This window comes from Scleropages formosus, chromosome 12 (assembly GCF_900964775.1).
Source record: "Scleropages formosus chromosome 12, fSclFor1.1, whole genome shotgun sequence".
Classification (NCBI taxonomy): Eukaryota; Metazoa; Chordata; class Actinopteri; order Osteoglossiformes; family Osteoglossidae; genus Scleropages; species Scleropages formosus.
In genome coordinates, this window is record NC_041817.1 from 6,136,185 (window position 1) to 6,149,478 (window position 13,294).

The 13,294-nt window shown below is 45.3% G+C and overlaps 1 protein-coding gene across 7 annotated transcripts in view; it reads left to right on the forward strand.

The window, feature by feature from the left end:
- Positions 1–13,294, forward strand: part of fbrsl1 (fibrosin-like 1) — a 288,927-nt gene that overhangs the window by 193,884 nt on the left and 81,749 nt on the right. The window lies entirely within an intron of this gene.

Genomic DNA, 13,294 nt, shown 5'->3' on the forward strand with positions numbered 1-13,294 from the left:
TGGCAGGTTGCCGGCAGTTCGAGGTGTCAACCGGCGTTGTGCCTAAGACTCATTTCGATCTGTGGCACTACAGTACCGTAACACGAGGAGCCATATTGCCAAGCAGGGAACCGTCACTTAAACAATCTCATTTACATCCTTCCAAAATATCACATTGTGCAATGCGCCGCACTTCCTCACCTCCCCGATGCCATTTCTGAAAGCACATGCGGCTTCTGCACGTTGCGTGGCAGCCTTTTAGTGACGCACCTTGTGAGGGCTGACTTTATCACCGCCATCTAATGCCGTACACGTGCTTCTCGCGCACGGTTCACACATATAATAAAAAAAATATATATATGTAACAAATTTTGAAAAGAACAAACCTGTCAGTATTTGCCTCAACTGCTTAACAGTCTTTAATCCCACATTGTCCTCTGTCACCTCAGAGTGATCTTCATCAGTTTCATGCTTTGGGTAAGCAGGTGTGTGGGCGGCCTCACAGGTTAATTTCATATGAAGATAATTAGCCTGAATCACTTACATCTTATCGCTTACAGGCAGCCGCTGCTGTTTGTAGCCCATGTCACTGGAATACTAATTATGGGCGTGCTGTTTGGATCCAAAGGCTCGATGCAGAACAAAATGATGCCTCTTATAATGCAATAAATGATAGGGGCAGTTTGTAATAAATGATGGGGGTAATTAGAGAAAGAAACTTTAGGTTCCCGTAGCCTGTTTGTCTCGAACATCTCAGCCAAGTTGCCAATTTAAGACTGTGGGTACCTGATAACTTGTTCAAAACTTCACACTCATTATTTGGAAAATTTTTCATTAGCATGCACAACTGCTGCTAGTCAGCAAATGTCACGTAAACACACTACTTGTTGCTAGTGAAGTATCAATAAATAAACCCAGAGGTGTTTGCTTCTAGGCCCTCTTTTCAGTGGCACAACAGAAAACATAAAGGCGGAACATAATGTGGGCAGAGTTAGGGTAAACACTGTCGTTCAAAGCAGCACGTGGTATATGAAGGCAGTAGAGGTGACTTATCTTCCACAGGTTTGGCTTTCAGTCCTGTGGAAATGTTTGTGGCTGCGTTTGCATTAACTGTTGCGGAAGTAAATAAGCCCTTATCTGTACAGTGAGCTAAATATGGTTGGAGGAAATCTTGCAGCAGTTGATGCAATAAGAACATAGTTTACATACCTGTCAGTTACTGTGTTAGGGAAAGCATTAGCGGAGTCGTTAAGGATCTGGGTTTGTAATTAAAAAATGTGGCAGATGGAAATCCCGGGAGGACGCTCCTCTTGTACCCTTGAGTAAAGTAATTAGCCTTAATTGCTTCGGTAAAATATCACTCGGAGTGAAAGGAGAAGTGAAAATATAACCTTTCTCAGCCATTTTCCTAAAAAGAAGTTAATGCACCGAATCACGTATGGAGGAAAAATTGGAGGTTATTAAATATTTAGTGGAAAATAAACAATGTGATATAATGTAAATTACTCCTGAGACAGGAATTGGTGTTGTGATCAAGGAAACAAAGAATGAAATGGTGGACAGTAGTGTTTTTTATTGATTAACAACAGAAGAGCACCGGGTCACAGCAGCACGGAGAGAAGAATGGGACACCAAGAGAATGCTAATACGTCCACATACATAATGCAATACAATGGCAAAAGGTTACAGTGGTTCACGGGGGCAATCAAGTAGCACTGTCTAAGATGTTCCAGAAGGCTGTCCAGACATTCCAAAATTCATCTGAATGGTGATGCGTATCAAGTGTTAATTTTTCTACCGTATGAAAGTTAGATGTCTACATGGTCAGCAGCTGGTGTCCTCTGGGAGGGACACGTGTCCCCTGTTTCCTGTTGAATTTGGGATTCCGGTCCTGCTGAAGCAATGGCTTTGTGTTTCACGTCTCTCTACATTTGCATGGCCTTCTGTGTGTCCTGTTAGAGTGTGGGGTCCATCTTACCCAGTGACTATCCAGCAGCTTCACAACATGAGGGCTGATTTCCATAACTCTGCGCTTTCATTTAAAATTTGGAGGATTGTCTGTGTTGCGGAGAGAGACACGAAAAAACTATGTGCTGCACCTGGTGGTTTGCACCTCTATTCTGCATCTTGGTTGATGGTTTAAACTGAGCAAACCAGTTTCATGCCGTGAGAAACCCGGAGTTTTAAGAAGCCTCGACTGATTTTTTTTTTTTTTTTTGGTCACGTAAGGTGGAAAGTTTCAGGTGCGGTGAGTGCAACACGAATGCAAGAGGTCCTTGTATTACAGACATTTCAGTTACCAGTTTTGGAACATATCAACAATTTCCGTTTACGTTTTTTCTTATTGTCTTCGCTTGTCTGTTTTCTGAAACATGTTTGTTGTGGAGCAGCGGGCTTGGCCGGGGCCCGCTCTGTGGTGGGTCTGGGGTTCGAGTCCTGTTTGGGGTGCCTTGCGGCGGACTGGCGTCCCCTCCTGGATGTGCCCCCTCCCCTTCAGCCTTGCGCCCTGTGTTGCTGGGTTAGGCTCCAGTTCGCTGTGACCCCGCTCAGGACAAGTGGTTGTAGACAGTGTGTGTGTTTACTGTCGAACAATTGTGCCTTACATGTCCATATCCAGATAGAAGCTGGCAGTAAACAAAGTAGGACTGGATTCAGACCCCATGCACAGAGTTTACAGCTCCTACATGCTTTTTGTGATAGTCAGTGATCGATGACATGAATATGTTTTTGGCACGAATTGGTCAAAGCTAAAAGCCTTACAGCATCTTTTTTTAGTTTATTATTGTTCTATCCAAGACTTTTACAGAATCTACCCACTGAACCAATTAAGGGACATATCTATTATTAAGCTTTTTTGATAGTGACACAGCAGTTGGATTTAGAAAAAAAAATGGTATTACGAACAGGTTTCCGATCCCACTAGTGTTTGTAAATTGAGGACCCAATGTAGTTCTTGAAATGGCAAAATAAACATTGCAGTTGATTTATGTGATCTTGGCCGTGTGTGCATTTTTATTAGAACCAAGCTTCTAGCAGGGGAACAGGTGCCATCCCGCTTTGTTTCCAGAACAACAATGGTGCCTTTCACATTAGATCATCTGCCCTCTTGTCTGGATTTAACCGATTTTCTTGATTAGAATATTTGGTGCAGGTGTGCCCGTCAGGATTTATCAGTTGAGCTCATTTAAATGAAACCGTTTCCCACATATCAGCCCTCATACGTGGGTCTGTACAGCAACGCGTCACACGATTCCTGGACTTTGCCCAATTTTGTACATGCAGCAGCTGTGCGACCATAAAGCCTGAACCCTTTCTCTTGCAGGAAATCTTTGTTGACTGCATGACACCCTCAAGCTAGGCACAAATGTCAGTGTGTGTCACACATTCCAGTTGAGAGCCACAGTTGGCTTCCTGGTTGCTTAAGGAAATCCAGCAGATTTTTGTGACGTACACCTAGTTTTTCTGTGACCATGATTTGTCCTTACTTTTTTCCTTCCTGGCTAATTAATGGAATTATTTGAACACTGACATGTGGACATCACCTGGACTTAAGACCTGTCTTGACTCAACCTGTGGTCTTCTCAGTTACGATCAGCTTCTAGCTTTATAGAGTAAGACGGTAAATCACAGGTGGTAAATTTAATGTGTTAAATATGCACTAAATCCAGGGCATAACAACCTGTCAGGTTTTGGGGGAACCAATGACTTTTAGTGGAAATACCTACTGTAAATACTGCTAAAATAGTGGGGGCACACATTAGGCTTGCTTGAACATTCTTAACTAAAATGCAGCCATCTACAGTACATAAGCGAAATTAATTTTCTATCCACAAAAGAACCTCAGCCTCACAGTATAGTGATTGTTTATGAACACACTTTTGGTATGTTGTAAAGGGCCCTGCGGACTCCTGTGTTCAACTGCGCTGACAGTCCAATGAGTTCATGCGCTTGAATTTTTTTATTGGCTGAAGCTGTGCTTACTCTTTATTGATTAGCCATTTATAATGATGCCAGTTAAACCATGTGTTGTATATTTAGAGGTTAAGGCACAATTACAGATTTCAGTGGTGTTGTGGCCTCCGCACTTGATTTAGAGACATATTAAAGACAGATTACAGAGATATATTTTTTCCTTTTTTCTTGAACCAAAGCATCTATTGAGTCAATTTACTTTCCTCAACATGTTTATTTAATAAGATTTTAGCCACAACATACATTAACGCACATGGCTTCCAATTAAATGCTTTATTTTTTACGCATGAAAATGCGTTATTGATGCAGTTGCAAAGATTACGCCATATAAAGCCAAGGCCATCGGGCTACATTTATAAAAGCACTGTTTGAAGTTCAGTGTTCATGTGTGTTATTTTTAGGCTGCCTTAAAAATTCTACAAGGATGCTTTTGACTTTTGAGTTTGAATACGTCACGGAATTCTTTGTTTTATAGAATTACATACCAGATTTATCTTTTGACATAAATCACTCAAATAAGGTTTGTCATTATCTATTTCAGTCTGTTTTCCATACCTGCTTGCCATTTACAGATTGTATGACTCCAGCTTTATTTAATTACTATGGCTTTATAATCTGATTTTATAAAACAAGCTATTCATTCACTTGCCAGCTGCCAACCTTTGCCTGACAAGGACTCCTACACGTTAGTGTTGTTAATTCTGCCTAAATATAATCAGCAAGGGGGTGCGGTGGCGCAGTGGGTTGGACCACAGTCCTGCTGTCCGGTGGGTCTGGGGTTCGAGTCCCGCTTGGGGTGCCTTGCGACGGACTGGCGTCCCGTCCTGGGTGTGTCCCCTCCCCCTCCGGCCTTACGCCCTGTGTTGCCGGGTGGGCTCCGGTTCCCCCGTGACCCCGTATGGGACAAGCGGCTCTGAATATGTGTGTGTGTGTGTATAATCAGCATAAACTTCTTTAAAATTTTTAAAACAAGATTTTTTTTTTTTAAATAATTGCACTGTTCTTAAGTTCCTAAAAATGTTCTTCCAAAAGTCCTCCATTCAGTTATATTAAAACCTGGTTGACAGTAGGTGGCATAGTGGTTGGAGCTGTCACCGTCCACTTGCAGTTTGTATACTACACTCATCGTAAGTAGTGTAGTATACAAACTTATCATTGTAAGTCATCTTAGAAAAAAGCATTTGATAAATGAAACAATGTAAATAAATAGGTAAATAAATGTCATACACACTGAGCTGTGTCATTAGGCACCTAGTTAAAGAAATGCCTCGCGCTGTCCTCACAAATTCTGTCATCCAGCTATTAGCAGGAAGAGTCACAGAGCTAACCTTTTATTTTCCTCAGCCCTTCCTAGACCGGTGTTGTGTGACAGCTTGCTATAACTTACTTATGTGTGCTTTAGAGAGCAAAGACTGCCATTTTCTTTCATTTGACGATGGAAAAAATTGCTGCCGCCCCCATCCACCAGCATTCTCAAGAACTCTTCTTAAGTGTCACCTCAACTCAGTTATTTTATACCTCTCTGTCAGTGTTCCTGAAGCCATTTTCTCAGTTTTTTGTCCCCTAAAATAATAGTGTCCCTCTCCTTCTCTCTTCTCCTAAAATGTTGCTGTGTTTTTTTTCAGTTTTTTTTTTTTTTGGTCTGCTTCCAAGCAGTATTTGCAGGTCACAATATGGCCACTTGTCTACGGCGTCGTCACGCCCCAGAAGCGGGGAGGCACGGGTCGCCTAATTCTATTTTGCTCTATTTGCGAGGCAGCCAGCCGCAGGCGAGCGTGTCCATCTCTCCCCCAGATCCCTCGGGACCATTAACTCTGCCTCACATCCCCACCGCAGCTCTTTAATGGGCTCAGCCCATGCCTGACGGGGTGACACGCGGTTCTGATTGACACATTAATTCTCCCCTACCTTATCAGGGGGCCCGGTGAGGAGACGCGCCATCGCTGCCAACCTGTGCCTCCCACATGCCTATCTGTAATGGCGCGCTGGATGGTGTTCTCCCCGGTGATATTTCCAGACATCTTAAAGCAGTGGCATGGCACTGCATACGTGTACGGGTTCTACCTCCAGCCCTTAGACCACCTCTGCACCCCTCACACACCCCCAGCATGAATCATCGTTTGGCATTTAACAACAAACAGCCCGCCCAGCACGTCGTTGACGCTCCATAATAGTTTTTTTATGAGGGAGTGGGGGGGTGTGGACTTAATGTTTCGACACAAGTGATCATCTGTCCTCATCTCCTTAATGAAATTAGATTAAGCGCACCTGAGAAATAGCTGAGGAGGCAGATCGCATCGCCACCTCCCTTCATTTCAAACCAATTTACGGGCAATATTCTTTCACGCCCAGGATGCTGAGCACATTCAAAACCGAGGAAGAATGGATCTGGACCAGCGCTGACTAGTTTAATTCTGGTCCCCACAGGCGCCGAGGAATTATGCCTGACACACACAGTGCCGATTTTAATATGTAGATGTCATTTCCCGCCGTGTCAGTTCTGCTTTCCCCTGTCGGTGAGACCCGCTGCTTGTGGCTCAAGCTTCCATCAGATGCTCGGGAGCCTCTTTCTCTGGTCTCCGCAGCTCTGCAAGCCCTTTCCTTTCTTCAATTATTGGCCATTTTGGTCCACTTGGCCCGCTACACTTCTTGTGGTACCGTTGCTCAGCAAGCACACATTTGTATTTCAGGTTATATGTAACATATTTTGTATTTCAAGCAGGGCGGCACATTCTCACCCATTTTCGTATGGTTTTCTTCCAGGTTCTCTGATTTCCTCCCACAATCCAAAGGCATGTGGTTAAGTTAAACTCGTGACCCTAAATTGCCCGTAGCGTCTGACTATACAATCGATTGATCGAATGAGTGTGTGTAGCTACCCTGCGATGTGTCGTCCCATTCAGCATGCATCCTGATTATCTTTGCTCCCTGTGCTACTGGGATAGGCTCCGGATCATCGCGACCTTGCCTTGGGCAAGTAATTAACAACAGAGAGTAAGCAAGTGAGGCGTATTATAGAATGTATACATTTTTCTGTAAGACTTGATCCTAGAACACACCCGTGTGGAAACATTCGAGCCAGTGTGTATGTGTCATTTCCTCAGGTGAAGGCATCTAGCCTTGGAACTGGAAGGGGGGTCACGTCAACCTTTAAAAGGACAGAGGATCTGGGACAGGTGCCTGGCCTTAGAATGGCTCAACTGCCTACAGCGGGGGCAAAGAAACAGTTAAATTGGGGTATGCGTCCCGGGATCTGGACAAGAAGCTAGCGCTCATACCTGTCCCCTTAACAACACTCACGTCATCGCACCCTTCCTCTGCACGCGGCCTGAAAGGTTAGGCACACAAAGACATGTCTCTGGCGCGATTTGCGAAAACACTCATGATTGGCAAATTGCTGGATCAAGGGAGAGTAAAGCGTGGCGTTTGGCAGGCGCTGCGCTCTCAGCTAACTGTCCCCTTTGTTCTGTGGAACTGTTGACACTGGCAAAGGTCGCTAAAGTACTCGCTATTTCACTTTCTGTGCTTTGAAGGATGTCGGGTGGATTTTTTTCTCGTGGATCGCATCAGCGCTTCTCCGCAGAGAGCGTGCAGGCGCTCAATGACCGCCCATGGTCGGTGGGTTTCACTTTGTCTTTGCCAGTCCACACAGTTTCGGTGTGCGTTTCTCACCTTCTCACCAACTCGCCGCTCTCAAACCAAACATCCGCACTGACCTGTGGAACTTCTGACAAAAACAGGCAGAATTATGCACTTCTACTATTTTCGGCGAGAGGAGGGACGGCTCTCCTCCCTCTGTCACCCAGTGAGCTGGCCAGATTGGTGCAGCTGCGTTCACCCACTGTTTAATATAGTAAATCAGGGTTCTTGTGGGGAGCAGACCCACCTTTTTTCCTCCTTATGCACAAAAGGCTCTCTGTTTCAGACGGAGATGTGTGTAACCGAATCTGAAGCGGCCCACCAGAGCTGCGCTCGATCCACCCCGGGTTCCGTTATGACAGGTTCGCCATTGTTTTCATTAGCACTAGTGTTTGAATAACAAGCCAAGCACTATAAACATTTTTCCACATCAGTAATAAAAGTGAAATTGAGTCCATATTGCTCACAGATGTCTATGGTAACAATAATTGTTTTTGCACTCAGTTATTTTTCTTTCTTGCGTTTCTTGATCCTGGGTAAACATGATGCCTAAGTGCCTTTTCTTTTCAGTAAACATAATCCGAGGCCCTAATTACTTACACATTTTTCTGACGAGAAATGGCAGAGCATGCTAGGGTTTGAGCGCGAGCTCCGACTCTGACACTCTTCTCCGCTGGAAAGGGACCGGCTTGTGACATCACAAAAATGGCCTGTCCAGTTCCCAATACCTTTCATTATTGTTGCTCATCTTTCAACGCACTGGCCTTTTTCACCATCACTGCTGCCCAGCGACCTATTCCTTATGGCCAGCTGCGAGTCACAAAATTTAAACTATGGTCTTGCATATCCAGGAGCAGGTGAATTATGAGGTTAAAAAGTGAATTATTAGGTTAGCAGATTAAGCAGGGCAGGCCAGTTGCACATTCCTCATCATCGAGAAGGATTTTAGCATTAAATACCCTCCTGTTTTTCATAACTATTAGAAGGAAAATAAACACCTACTGGTAAAGAAACATGCCCAAATTTAGTTAAAGAGGGCATGTAATTTGTCTTTTCACTTCATTTGGTTTCAGTCTATTTTTAAACCTCACAGTCTGGCAGATCACTTTGGATTCCCAGTGACATGGAGCGGGAGAGCAGCAGCACTGAGCTCCGTTCGCAAACACAGCGAGCCACATCAGTGAAACCGAAACGAGAACTTTGCAGGCACATCCGGTAAACTCTTCTGCCATAATGCAAATGTTGAACCCAAAACCCTTGGTACTGGTTTTACTGCACTCTCCATAACCCGCAGGTGAAGTCTGTCATGTGTGATGCAAAAAAAAAACTGCCTTTTTGCTGCCAAGAGCTGCAGGCCAGACGACGGTGAGTGAGAGCAAACAGCTCAAACCTCGCGCTAGCAGGCCCAAGTCGCTTGGCTTGCAGGGGAACTTTCCACGGGGTTTTGTGTGTGATGTGGGCAGTAGGGCAGCCTGGGCGAGCAGGGGAGGAACCCGACACACTGAGGCGCTGGAGAGGGCCCAGAACACGCAGGTCCAGCTGCCTCCAATTAACTCCTAATGCAAAGAGCCGAGCGCCTTTGATCGACCTCAGTGAGCAGGGTAAAAAAAAAAAAAAAAGGTAGACAGGTCGAAAGATTACAGAAAAAAATTATTATTGCATCAAACAAATGCATTAAATTTTAGTGGTATTCAGAGACCCAGTGTATGGGGGATGAAGGGTAAGGTGGGTAGCTCTAGCGGCGGTCTGGATCAGTTTTTTTCTGCAGCCTACTGGTTACTCCTGCTTTACCAGTTCATATTAAGTTGTTCACGTTTACTGATTTAGCTGAAGCTTTTCTGCAGAGCAAGTTACAGCAATAAGCTGCTCATAATCATTTGCCTATTTATTCTGCTGGGTAATTTCTATATCATTTCCTAGTAAGTAACGTGTGTTCTTCAAATCCAAACTCTGTGTGTGTATGTGTGTGTGTGTGTGTGTGTGTGTGTGTGTGTGTGTGTGGTTTGACTGGGCACGCTGTCAGCATGCAGAGTTAACTAGGGCGGGCCTTGGAGACGATGCTGTGCCCTGGCGCTGACCCATCTGCCCACCACACCACCGGCCAGTCATGCAGTCTCCAGTTGACTGAGTTTTAGTTCATTAGCACGGTGCTGCTGCAGTCCGGGGATCCCGGGGCGATTCTTACAGGAGGAACACTCTGCCGCACTGGGCCGACTGCAGGGGGGAAGCAGTTCTGGCAGCCAGAGCGCATATGAGCACCAGGGGCAGGATGGGAGCCAAATGTGGAGCGAGTGGTTGGACATCAAGAGGCTCCCTTCACACCCAGCAAGGGTACCAACCGGAGCAGAGTGTGTATGACGTGACTCCGGGGGTAGCGCATTACACGCCTGTGTCTTCTTCGCTTCTGCTTCTGTCTGACACGTCGGGTACGTGGCGATCCTCGCGGCCCTCACTCGACGACACGCCTGTCCCGTCACGCAGCTGTCGTCGGAAATTAAAGCGCACGGCTTGCATTAAAGCGTCCGTCCTCGCGGCGCAAAGCTAACTCTGCTCCATCACGCTTGTCTTGGAAAGCGTCAGAGTGTGCCAGAGCTCCAAGAAAAGCTTGTAGAGATGATGTCCTAGCAAAGACTTTGAATGCTGTCATATGTTAAATCAGAACAGTCAAAATCTTCAAACCAGCAGCCTATGAGTTACTGCAGGTTTGTGATAATATGGGAGTAACGCAAGTTAGATGATTACCGAGATCCCTTGACTATATTTGTTTAAAGTGACTGCTCTGAGCTGTACCTGAGCTCGTCCTTAGATAAATAAGGAAATATTCCATATTGCCAGGCCCATGCTGTAGGTTGCAAGTCGCGTGGCAGTAAGTGCAGCTGCCTCTGGGTTTGGGGCTTTTGGGTTCAACCCCCACCTCATGCTATAGCATCCTTCATCAAGGAACTTAATTAATTTGGAGTAGATATAGTAAAAATTACCCAGGGGTATAAATAGCTGAACAATTCTAATTCTGAGAAATGTGTGAGCTAAACAAATATGAATGTGTAGCACATGACTACTGGGGTATTTGTTTTTCTCTTTACATAAAAGATGGTTTAAGGTACATAAAAGAGGGTATTGAAATGCTTTTATGCCTCATTAATATTTAGCACAGCTTAAGACTGCATTGTTTTGTCTGTCTTGTCCATTGAAGAGTCGACGCACCTGATCAATAATTCAGTCGAAAGGACAGACCTCTGCTGACAGGCGAAGCTTTGTCTGCTGGTTTGATAAGTCCATGTTGTTTAAAGGAGCCGTTCAATAATAACATAAAGCCAGAAGTACATAAAGAATGCGGGGCCTTCAGCGGTGCTTTTGTTGTCGGCGCTTCTGAACGTGCGTTTCGGCTAAAGGAAATATGGCTGTTCCATAGCCGCTCGACGACAGAGTGACACATAAATTACTACTGTTGAGACGAAAATGGCTGGGAGGATAGCAGCCTTGGAGACGAGGCCGAAGATCCCCGGGCTTTTAAGACAAGACTCGGACACCTCCCCGCAGAAAATAAGACGATCGTACCTGAGAACGGTGGGGCGACTGGATGGGGAGTGGGGGGATTCAAATTGACCGGGGTGCATGTGGAGGTATATTAATGAATAAACAGCAACGAAAATAAATAAGTGATGTGTTGATGTGTTGTGGTAGCCAGAATGGGATTCTGGTAGCCCGAGGGTGGTAGCCCCGCTCTCCCGCCGCTTCCCCCTCCTTTCCGCTGTCAACGGGAGAGCACTTTGATCAGAGGAGTGTCTGAAGATTCGTTCCACATCTGTACAGGGAAAACGAGCTGTAATCTGCCAAGAAGCATTTTAATGATGGTTGGATTATAAAACGAAAAAGGGCTCCAGATGGCAGGCAGCAGCGCGGCTGTGGTTGGTTTTTTAACTGCTTTTTTATTGGAAAAATATGGGGTGAAAAATTGCGCGGGGCTTATTAGGCTTCCCGCCACGATGCTGCTCTGCCGGCCAAGCTGTTCGCCGTGGACCCCATCCAAACATGCTTCCATAAATTTTCAGAGCTGCCTTTAAATCTGCAAGATCCATGCTTGTTAAGTTTCCCTAACCCCCATCCGCACTAGCATGAACCAAACAAAAAAAAAAAAAACCTTGCTTTGTTTTGGACCCGTTTGCTTTTTTAAGGGTCTGATTGAAAGCCATTGCTGCTGTTACACAAAGGAGGCGAGCGTGGGTTGGGGGGGTCGCGTCCCCGCCTTTCACGCTCATTACTATCAGGCAAGAAGCAGTGTTTAGCCCCCGAACAGCTTAATTCCTGCATGATTTCATTAGCCTTTCGCTCTTCCTGACGCAAAACGAGGGCAAGGCTGATTAATCAGATGGGCCGCGTCCTGTGTCCACGTTGCTCGCGGGGTCAGGGACAAAAATAGAAACATCGGCACGGACCGCTGCTGGGCTGGCTGTGGCTGGGAAACCGAGAGCCAAGTGGGAGACGGGAGCATCTGGAAGTGCCGGGCCATTCCAAGTCAGAGCCGACAAACGTCTTGCATGGGAAGCTAGGGGTTGCAGCACATCTACTCCACCAAAACAGAAACCGTGTGTGTAAACAGTATGTGTACGAGTAACTGCGTGTCTGTGTGCGATTGCTCTGCAGTGGACTGGCGTCCCGTCCACGGTGTCCCTTCCCCCACGCCCTATGTTTCCAAGACAGGCTCGGACGACCCCGTGCAGGCCAAGCAATTATTGCTGAAGGATGGATGGGTTGAGGCTCAGTTAATGACTTATCTTCACAAACATGAGATCTTGGAGATGAGCATTTGTATTTGTGTTAGAGCTTCTCATTATTGCTCTTGAAGAAGCAGCTCAGGGCAGTACCGCTGGGGAACCGACGGAAAATTCTATGGCATACTTTGTTTTGGCACATTTCTTTGTATGTGCAAGTCCGCATCCAAGTTTCCACATTTGTCTTTAAACTTAATGTTACCGCGGCATGTTTGGTTGTCCTAATGATAATGGTGTTGAAGACAGATGTCTGCAGTTATACAGTAAGGGCGGCATCAGCAGGTATATATTTTCACCTAGGCACATTTTAGAGAGACAAAGTGCAGGATGGATATGGCTTCAGAACCAAGATATATTGCAACAATCTGGACTTTTACCACTCTGTTAGAGTAAACATTTGCCTGTGTTTGTTTGCTGGCTCTTTTTACACGTATAAAACATTCCATCATCTTGAATGATTGCTTACGTACTTCCAGAATTATGCAATATAAACTTTGGATTTGACACAGACTTTATTCTTAATTTCTCCTTACAGTATTATCATTTGTGCCTTGTGATGGACTGGTTTTCCCTACTTAGCCTAGTCCCCTACCCTTCCAGAAAGCTCTGGGGCGCCATGAACAAGCAGTTACTGATGAGTTACCGATGGGTAAATCAGTACAGGTACGGGTTCCATTCCAACAACCCTGTCGGACGTCAACTTTGTCATATGTTGAAAATCCCCTTATGTTACAAGAACCATAGGGGTATATAAACATTTAACATGTGTGAATGCTACATTGTACAAAGGCCTTTGTCATATTTTTTGTTAATATCACGTTCTACATTTTAAATAATACTAATTCAGAATTATAATATATGGTACAGTGTATTTTCATGGGGGTGCAGTGGCACAGTGGGTTGGACCGGGTCCTGCTCTCCGGTGGGTCTGG